Source organism: Peromyscus californicus, unplaced genomic scaffold, assembly GCF_007827085.1.
Source record: "Peromyscus californicus insignis strain IS unplaced genomic scaffold, ASM782708v3 Scaffold_13__1_contigs__length_99412109, whole genome shotgun sequence".
Lineage (NCBI taxonomy): Eukaryota > Metazoa > Chordata > Mammalia > Rodentia > Cricetidae > Peromyscus > Peromyscus californicus.
Window position 1 is genome coordinate 24,937,853 of NW_026294424.1, and position 10,620 is coordinate 24,948,472.

Here is a 10,620-nt window from a genome sequence, read left to right on the forward strand (position 1 = left end):
TTTGTTAGAAGCACTAGTATATAATAATACCCGTTTTTATTGAGTATCTGTAGTGTGTATTTTACATAACTTCATGAAGATATTCACACTACTTCCCATATAAGAAGACTGAAGCTGATCGGCATCTTTACATTCGGATTTTTAGAAGGTCTCCTGGTCAGTACATGGTAATCAGGGTTTTGAACCTGAGCCTTATTATTTCCCAGAGTCCATGAATTTCCTTGTCAAACCTACTTTCCTATATTAAGTCCCATTTTCCCCACATTTCATTTTTGTGGAGTACATCACAAATAATAGTGAACATACAACAGTAGAAATCATTCAGTATAGTAAGATATGAAACGTCTCGTCATTGAAAACTGATAACCCTACTTACCACCAAACTCACACATAAAATCACTCTCTATTTTAAGTCTTTGTAAATGCCTGCTTAACGATCTCCAAGCCCTTGGATATTGTTTCTAAACTGTAGGTCTTTATGAATAAGGAGGTATAAAAGTTTATTAAGCCATTGTTTTTAACAAAAAGAAATAGAACAGAATAGAAAATAGAATGTATCAAAATTTATTACATTTAAAGGGGTTTTGTGTGTGTGTGTGTGTGTGTGTGTGTGTGTGTGTGTGTGTGTGTGTGTGAAACTTTTCCTTTTCAGTATTTTGATCTGTGTGCTTACTGGCCCTGAGTAAAATGTATTTTTAACTATACATCATGATCATGAAAAATACTAATCTGAGATGATGTAATGGCTCATGCTTATAATCCCAGCACGCAGGAGGCTGAGGCAGGAGGATTGCTATGAGTTTGTCAGCCTGGGCTATATAGTGAGTTCCAGGACAGCATTGGCTACAGATGCTATCTTAATAAAACAACAGCAAAAAATAATGAGAAATAAAGAAAAATACTAATTTTAAGGACTGTTCTAAAGAAGAACATATAGACTTTATATTAGCTTTTTCAATGCTTAACCATCTATTATATCAGTAGTTTATAGACTTGTTTGCCAGATAGATTTGTTGTATATCTGAAGCAAGTCTGGTCACAGTAACAGGGAAAATGGCTGTTTCTCACATGAAATTTATATTCTGGGGGGAGAGAGATGGTAAGTAATTACAGGGTATGAAAACTGCGTGTTGTAGCAGAGATGACTCAAAAAGGGGATGCTTGGTGACCTGAAAGAGGGGGCCATCCCAGTGAAGAAGCGCAGAAAGAATACTTCCTCAAAGGCTTTTTAATGGTAGTAAGTGGTGTTTTATTGATGAAGAGTGTGTTTCATAGTCTCTCAAGTACTAAAAGCTGGACAGTCTGTTTCTAATTATCTGAATATAGCTTTAGAATATAAGTAAATTAAAAATATGCTGTGAATTGATTTTAAGTTCAGAATACTTGGTATCTAAATTATTTGTCCACCTGCCTCTGCCCTCTGAGCGCTGGGATTAAAGGCATGTACCAAAATGACTGACTTCATGGTCCTTACGTTGTAATACACAGAAACTGGACAAAATTATATGTGTATCAACAAAGAATGAGTAAACACATGACTTGTTCATATGAAAGAATGCAGTTTAAGCATCCGTAATTTGAAAATCCAAAATCCCAAATGTTTCAAAATCCAAAGCACTTCCAGCCGTGAGGAGTGGGGTACTCAGCATGTACTGCTTGGTGATACAAAGTCTCAAGCCCCTGAGATCCACAGTAGCTTAAATAAATAAGAGACATACTGAGATACAGTATTTACCTGTAACCAGCCTGCACATCTGGAACAGGATGCCAAGAAGCTGTCACTGCTTACCCAGAGGTAGGGGGAAAGCTTAGTGATGGGGGATAAGCAAACTCTGTAGGTGGGTGGGAAGTGATAATGTGAAGCTTTACTTTCTCAATAGATAAGTGTTAAAATGTATTAAGCTGAAAATGGATGCATATCACCAAGTGTAAATCATACCTCCATAAAATTTATTGTTTTAATATTTAGTTGTGTTTCTATGTGAAAAATACAAAAAAATTTTAGAAATTCTATTATAGTAGCTCCAAAAGTAATGTGCATAGAGTAAGTCCAAAGAGATGCATAATAAATGTAAGTCGAACAGAAAAGGAAGACATTCTGATAGAAAGGACTATCTCATTTTAATTTATTTTACTGTAATCATAATGCTTACCATGAGACCAACCCTCTTAATTTTTAAGTTCAAAACTATAGCTTCAATGCAGATTTTTTTAATTATTTATTTTTATTTCATGTGCAGTTTTTGTGTTTTTCCTGCATGTATGTCTGTGTGAAGGTGTCAGATCCCCTGAAACTGGAGTTACAAGCAGTTAGGAGCTGCTGTGTGGGTGCTGGGAATTGAACCCAGGTGCTCTTAACTGCTAAGTCATTTCTCCAGCCTCTTCAATGCAGACCTTTAAAACTTAATCATTTCCTAACCTGTAGCTCTGCGCCTGTTGATTAGTATCTTCCTATGTCCCCCTCTTTTTAGCTCCTGGCAACCATTATTCTACTCTTGGAGGTGATAAATTGAACTCTTAAGTACCTCATATAAGTGGAACCGTGATGTTTGTCTTTCTGTGGCTGGCACTTGTTTACTTGCTTGAGCCAAGATCATGCTAGGTCCCTGACTGGCACTGAACTCACTACATAGACCAGACTGGCCTTGAACTCACAGAGATCCTCTGCTGTGAGTGCTGGCATTAAAGGCATGTGCCACCACGCCCAGCCCAATTTGAATTCTTTTGTCTAAACCCAGAAGTGGGGTTTCTGGATTGTACTGAGTAGTTCTGTGTTTAGGGTTAAGGAACATTCATACTGCTGCTCATAACAGATGCATCGACTTATTCTGCAGTTTGCAAAGGTGCCACTTTCCCTGTTTTCTTACCACCGTTTGCTGGGTTTCAGTATCTGTTGGTCTGGTTTAGAGTTTTATTCAAACATGGGCTTGTGTGTTCTCCAGGCTGGCCTTGAACTCTTCATCTTCATGCCTGAGTCTGAGTGCTGAGATCACAGGCCTGTTCCCACTCTAGGCTCAATCTTCTGTTTTGAAGAACAGCTGTGCTAACAGGTGTGAGGGGATAGATAGCTCTGTGTGGTTTTTATCTGAATTCCCCTGATGACTACTGATCCTGAAAGTACCCAAATATTCTCCAGATTTTTATTTAAACTCCAAGTTTGGGTTTTTGCTGTTGTTTTTGTTTCTTAGTTTGTAGCTATTGACTTTATATAATTTTGATATTAACTCCTTACTGAATACGTGGTTTAGATATTTTCTCCTGTTCTGTAAGTTGTCTTTTATGTCTTTTATACTGTATTGCATTAGCCTAAGTAGTCCCATGGCCCGACTCAGGTCAAAGGAGAGAAGGCATAGATCCCACCACTCAGTAGGAAGAGTAAGGTCACTTTCTAAGAGCATGTGACAGGCGCTGTTGTTGGAGTGTTTATCTTCTCAGTTAAAAGTTAAGCTCAATTGAAAACACTCTCTTCTTGTGGTGCTTCATTTTTCAGGTACCCAGCCCTGTCAGTGGATAGTAGCAGTCTGCTGAACTGGAGAGTGTATTTCAGATTATTGCTAGTCTTCCACACTTGATACTAACGTAAGACAAAGCATGTAAAAAGCCTGGGTGTGTCCCATTTCACAAATATGAGAGGTAGACCTTGCCATTCCTTTTATATGACATTGGATACAATGTTCGTACATTTTCAAGGACAAAGTAGTTTTCCTAATTTGGTCATTTTCTACTGTTTCTGAGGAATTCTTATACAAAGGAGTGGTGGTGGTGGTACACTCCATAATTTGGAAAACAACTTGGATGACAAAATAAAAATGAAAATGCCCAATTTCGCGTCTGAGCAATTGAATGTAAGTGAAAGTGATATTAAGACAGGAAATTACCTCTGTCCCTGATTCTGTTTTTCCTTTGTAAAAGTTTAAGAAAAACTTCTTTTTCCTTGCTTTGCATTGAAATTAGCAGGTGCCCATGTAAGAGGAACAAGGGAACAGACTAATGGCCACCTCCTCCACCTTAGGGTCAGGATCTCCACCTTCTGGAGAGATCAAAAGGCTTCTGTTAGATAAAAGTAGGTCTAACCCATCCCACCCCCACATGGTTTGAGTTTCCTTTCAGTGAAACGATTTTTGCTGTTTTTACATTGATTATACTCTAATTTGTGCTTTAATTTGTAGAAGTCTTAGTTTTTAAGACATTGTTGTCTGTCTTACCCTTTGTATATTGTATGGTAGGTACTGAAAGTCAAAGTACTGAGCTGGGAGACATGCACTGTTCATTCTTAGAGTAACTGAAAAGTCCCAGGAGTTGAAAAAAAGTAAATAAAAAGGTTGGTATCCAAAAGTGACCTTCAGTCTTGGAGAAAATGGATACTAACCTTAGACTCTTCAAGAGTTTACTGAAGGCCTAAAGTAGTGCACACACCTTTTATCCCAGCACTCAGGAGGCAGAAGCAGATGGATCTCTGTGAGTTGGAAGCCAGCCTGGTCAACTGAGTGAGTTCCAGGACAGCCAGGGCTACACAGAGGAACCCTGTCTGGGTGGTAGTGGTGATGGTGTTTACGGAAGAGTTTTCTAGAACTTGCTATAGCTTATGAGGCCATTGAGTAAGGACTCTTCAACAATTTATTTCCCTCTATACTTTGTTCTTGTGCAGCTGAGAACCTTTTGGTGACTACCAAGAAGAACTAGTAGAACCATAATTCATATTAGAGTACATAGGTACATGGGATAATGCCCATGTACTTGGCACAGTTTGTAGTTCTAGACTACGAGTGAAAGTTAACTGGCAAGTCAGAAAAAGGTTAAAATTAAAGGTTAAAGGAAGCAAAGTTCTACTTTTTTGGATACTCAGGATTGTAAAATACAAAGAGAAAACGTTTTAAGCGTCAATATGAAGACATGAAGCCTTAGAATCCTTTGGTAGCACCACTTAGCCTTACTGAATAAACTCCCAGCTCTTCTTGCCATCCCAAAGGCCCCCACAGGCCTGTCCCTTCTCTTCCCAGCCTCAGTCTATCCGGTTTTCAGTGCAGTTGTAAGTTGTTGGAGTATCTAGAGTTACCACACTCTTGTGTTCTTGGTCCAGCGTTGGCTGTTCTCTTCCTAAAGCTGATTCTCTTTCCTGGGTCTCTCTACTGTCTCCTTCTGTATTCACTGGAAACACTCCAATCTCTTCTCCTTAACTCTGCACCATTGAAAGCACAAGGATGCCGAGTAACGAGGACCAAGTGTTTGGTAAACGTTCAATAAATAAATGAAGGACTGTAGCGAGAGCCTGTTGTTCATGTTGTCTGCTGACTGACAACAAAGCAATAATGAAAAATTGGCTATAAGAAGTTTCTATGAAGTAATGTTTATAAAGAGAGAAAATAAATTGTTCTGTGAAGGTCTTTAAAGCAGAATGGATTGTTACTGCGCAAGTCAGTTACAATTGAGATGACTTTGTCACTTGGGATCTTAAGTTCCATGGGTCCTCTGATTTCCTGCTGTTCTTGAACCCTGTGCTATAATACCTTTCTTGTTACACAATGCTTACATCTGTGCCTTCTCCTGCATGGCTTTAGCTTGATCTGACTGGGACAAGGGAATGAGAAAAGGACAGACACACAGAGACACACTACATGTACAGAAAAGCTAATTGAGTGGTCTGTGCCCTTTAATAGTCTAGCGAAAGCCATACCAGCAGCCTGGAAACTCAGTGCATTTATTCTATACCACTGAGTGGAGAGGAGATGTAGGCTAGCTAATCTCAGGAAGAGGTCTCTGTGGGAAGCAGTCTCAGGCTGCGTCCTAGAGGAGGAAACTGTGTTTGATAGTTTCTCCATACACTGGTTTTTGCTAAGGTTCATTCCTTCTTTCCTAGTGTTTATACTTAGACCAAAGGAAGGCTTTGGCATTCCTCTGAGCCTGACCCAGGAAGGCCCTGGATCTGAGGTTCTGGGGTCCTTGACGTGGTTGTGTTCCTGTCAGTCATATTCACTCAAGACTTCATCTGCTCCCCACACATCCATTTTTTTTCTTGCTATGGGACTCACACTAGAATTCAGCTGCCAAGTCAGCCCCGAATCCCAGCATTCTACTAATCATTCTTCTGACTCCTCGAGTTCTGTGCTTGACTTCATTCTACTAATCATTCTCTTGACTCCTCAGGCTCTATGCTTCGTGTCTGGAGAGCATTTTCTGAGTAGTTGACAGCAGTCTGGTAATCTTACCCAGTTCCATGTGTACATACTGTGTTAAGTTATTCTCAGGAAAAGCCAGAGTTGGTTGATACCATTAGCCTTTTAATTTTACTCAGCTTTTTCCAAGACTACCATTACTTAACAAGAACTTTGTGGAAGTACATATTACCTTCCAAGTCTTCTGACTTCGGAGAAAGCAATTAAACTGGAAGCTTCTTTAAAAGAAAAAAGTAAACATACTAGAGAGACAGCTCAGGACTTGAGCACTTTCTGCTTTTGCAGGACCCTGGTTTAGTTCCCAGCACCCCCATGGTGGCCCACGAACATGTGTGACTCTTACAAACTCCGCAGGTACTAGACACACACATGTTGCATATACGTGCATGCAGGCAAAGCCCTCATACTTACGAATCCTTTAAAAACAAATAACGGAAAGGAATTCCGGAACTATTATAAAGCAGACTTGAATACCTCAGTGCAACAACCCACCCATTATACACAGGTTATATAAGAGCCAAGTCTTACCTTAGCAGGTAGGAGAACCTACCTGCAACTTAGTAGTACGTCCTGGAAGATTTGCTTTATCTTCAGATGTTTGCAGGAATGTTGGAATCCTCTAAAGAAAGCTATAAGGGGGAAAGATTTTAGTTTGATCAGTCCTTTAAAATTAACTGAAAAGAATACTAATAAAAAATATGGATAGTAGTTGCTTTGTTTTATTGGTCTTAGAAATAAGCCCAAATACCTTACTTATGAGGAAGAATGCAAGCTACTTTTCATGTTAAACCTTAATGATTTAATTTATATTAATTATGTGTCTGTGTGTGTAATCACATGTGTGTACAATTGTCAGTAGAGGCCAGAAGAGGGCATCTGATCCCTTGGAGTTGTAGACAGTTGTGGACCACCATGTGGGTGCTAAAACCAGACTCCTATCTCCTACAAGAGCAGTAGGCACTCTGACCACTGGAGTATCTCTCCAGTTCCTAGCTTTAACCTTTAAAATGCATTTTGTTGTCATGAAGGATGGGTTGTCCATCTTGTACTTTTGATGTTTGTTGGAAGATATTAATTTAAATGGAACTTGTCTATCATGCTGATAATTGTATTAGTAGATTTAAATTAGCTTATGAATGTCCCCTGATAATAAAAGATGGAGTTATCATCCACCTTGCAAAAAAAAATCATAAAATACCATTTTGGTAAAACCAGGTGGAGAGCTGGCTCAGTGCTTAAGAAAACTTGTTGCTCTTGCAGAGGACCAGGTTTGATTCTAGCAGCCACATAGCAGCTCACAACCATTTGTAATTCCAGCTCCTGAGGGTCTGACACTTTCTCTGAACTCCATGCCACAAGGCAAAAGAGTTATACACATAAAATGAAATTAATCAAAATTTTTAATCATTTTGATAAAAATCTGAGTAACTTTTTTTGTGATTTTTTTTCATGTGCATCTGTGTGTCTTATGTATGTAATGTTCTAAGTATAGAGCATTAAAGTATGTATAGAATTATATTTATATACTTATAAATACTGACTTTATCAGACATTTATAGATGTTATTATATTCAGTAGCCTCTGTTAATCAGTTTTAATATTAAATTAAAATTTTTATTTCTTAATTACACATTTTATCATTTCTATATCATTAGGGAGAAATAACTTTAATTTGTAATTTCAATTATTAAGGGCATGAGTTTTCAGTTACTATAAAAAGAAATCCAAAACCTTTAAAACATAGAATATTTTATCTTATTTAGAGATTTTTATTCTCCATTTGAACTAGAATATGCCTAGGGCACCAAGAGGAAAATACCTTTTGTATTTTACTTCAGCGCAGTCATCAAAAGATCAACTGTACATAATCCATTTCAGGCCAGTAAGACACATTAAGTGATGTCTAATCTTCCTGTAGTTACCTTTTAAGGAAGAATGCTATGTGCTCCTATGTTCAGTATAAATGTCTGTATGAGGCAGTGATTTTTATTCTCTGTGATTTAAATAATACCTTATCTCTTCTGTCTGAATTTAAGTTGGTTTGAAGTCTGCTGTTCTAACAATAGTTACTAGACTTCTTAGGAAACATTGTTATCTTGCTGGCATATCTCTAGAGTCACACAAAACCCAGCATTGGGGGGGGGGGACCCTAGCACCTTTTCTGTTATGTCACTATAAACTCCTAGCTTCAAAAATCCTACTTACTCAAGGATGTCATGAGCATCTAAAGCTAGAGCTAGGTGTCTTAGCATCAGGAGCACTCTTTTTATTGCCACTGTTAATGACCATGAACATTTTCCATATGGCTGTTTAGTGTCATGTTGAACATTCCAGGATGGTATCACCATTGCTAAGGCATATTTCATATTTCCTATTCTGTTCCTGCTCAGCATGCACAAGAGTAGAGTTTAAATCTTCATTCATTTCATTTTTTAATGTTTCTTTTGTTCTCCTTATCGTGTTCTGGCTTTCCCAAGGATATATGCTTTGAATGAATTCACATATGCATTACTAATTGTGTGCTATTGTATTTACAGTTCCTAGTGGTGGCACTGTGAAGCTACTAATGCCTTTGCTTCACTTGATGTAAAATCATCTGAGTGTCTTTGATAGCAGTGAAACAGTATTAATTGTTTTGTACATTTCTTGGTCACTCTTCTTAGGTGGTCTTCATAATCTATTAGAACTTTCAGCCAGATTTTTGTAATGTCATGCTTCCAGCCGTGATTAAATTGGTAATTAATGAACAGTCTTTGGCAATGTGAACCACATCCTGTTAATTTTCTCTTTTGAGTTTTTAGAAGTTGTCTTCTATGTCAGAAATCATTGTACCACCTTGCTATGGCCCCTTGGCATGAAACCACAATGACTTGATTTTTGCAGCCATTAGTAGATCAGAGCAGTAATTTCACAGTATTTTGGTCAAGGCAATTATAGTCCCCAAAACTGAGTAAATGTGAAAATTCATGAAAGAAGTCCAGAAATACCAGGTGAGCTTCCTTGTGTTCACTGGGACGTTATGATTAGTTTAATTGGTCTTTGTTTGATTTTAGCCGCAGAATCTGTTTATGCCACAGCAGAGCAGTGACTTTATAGTTGAGGGTTTCTGACCTCCTGTGACATGGTCGATGCAAAAATGAGCCCTTTGAAACAGCGCCCTTCCCCAAAGAGATTTAAACGCCATTGAAAAACTAACCATGGATTCTAATTAGTTTCTTGATATTCTTATTTTATAAATGCTTAATAAGTTGATTTTCCCAATTCTGTCCATTTAACAAATATGTGCAACTATATTTTAACTATTAGTTTTGAGATGTTATTGATGAAGAGTTTGGGCATTTTATAAGAACCTGGCAATGCCTTAACAAGAATTCAGTTGAAATGTGGCTTTCCTTGCCGTCACAGAGTAGATAAAAGTATCCTCTTACTTAACTGGTGGCTTATGTATATGTTAGCCTGAAGTGGCACTTGCTGCATCATCAGAATTTAAAGAATCAGCTGTCCGTTGGCTTCTGGAAGGATTGTCTTGGTCACCTCTTCTGACCACCTTTAACTACACCAAATCGTTAGTTTGGGGTTTGGCCCTCACCATTGGTATGTATCATGCAGTCATGTCAACTGTTAGCCATGAGTTTACTTGAACAGAGATCCAAGTGTTTCTTCAGATGCAGAGTCAGTGAGACAGCCCCTTTGGTTGCTGCACAAGAGCCGCTGCAGGTTGTCAGTTCCTCATGCACGTTATATGTCTTTCAATAGATGCCAACTGATATATATATATATATGAATATATGAGTACAAATTTATACTTCCATTTTATACTTTTCTCCCTGGCTCTCCTCCCCTATACCCCATTTTCTCCAAGCTAAGGGAAAATGCAACTTGTTTTTACAACTAGCATTCTTGATAAGAACCTTATAATTTAAAAATCAAATATTTAAAGCTTGAAATATGAACGAGCTAAGGAACAGTTTAGAAATTTTTAAAGCAGTAATGTTCATAAACCACAATATTCAAGCACAGCTAAACTTTCCAACCAACAAGGATTACCAGAGTCTGGTGAAAGGGGCAGGGGTCATTTCATTGTTTTTATAATTGCGAGAACTTTGTCTTGAACTTTTCCGGTCACACCAGAGTATTTGTTTTCCACGCTTAGACGAAAAGTAAGTTATCGCAAACTACTTCTGTGAGGTGAGGTTCTTCCCACCCTCTAAGTTGATAGAATGTGAGGAAAGAGAATAGATTTTTTTTTTTCCTTTTTCAGAAGCAATTTTTAGGGGATTTAGGCTTATTTAGCCTGAAGGTCTGAGCACTAATGAGAGCACTTAGGTTTCGTCAAGGCTGTTGATTAGACAGCTCATCTGTCAACTGAAGCATGAGAATTGGTGTCTAGGTGCCTTTTATACATTTTAAATGTATATGCATCGTCATTGCTTTGTACCTTTTCCTG

The 10,620-nt window shown here is 38.1% G+C and overlaps 1 protein-coding gene across 9 annotated transcripts in view; it reads left to right on the forward strand.

Annotated features, from left to right (window-relative positions):
- The window catches only part of Ehbp1 (EH domain binding protein 1), a 288,954-nt gene that overhangs the window by 207,953 nt on the left and 70,381 nt on the right, over nt 1–10,620 (forward strand). The window lies entirely within an intron of this gene.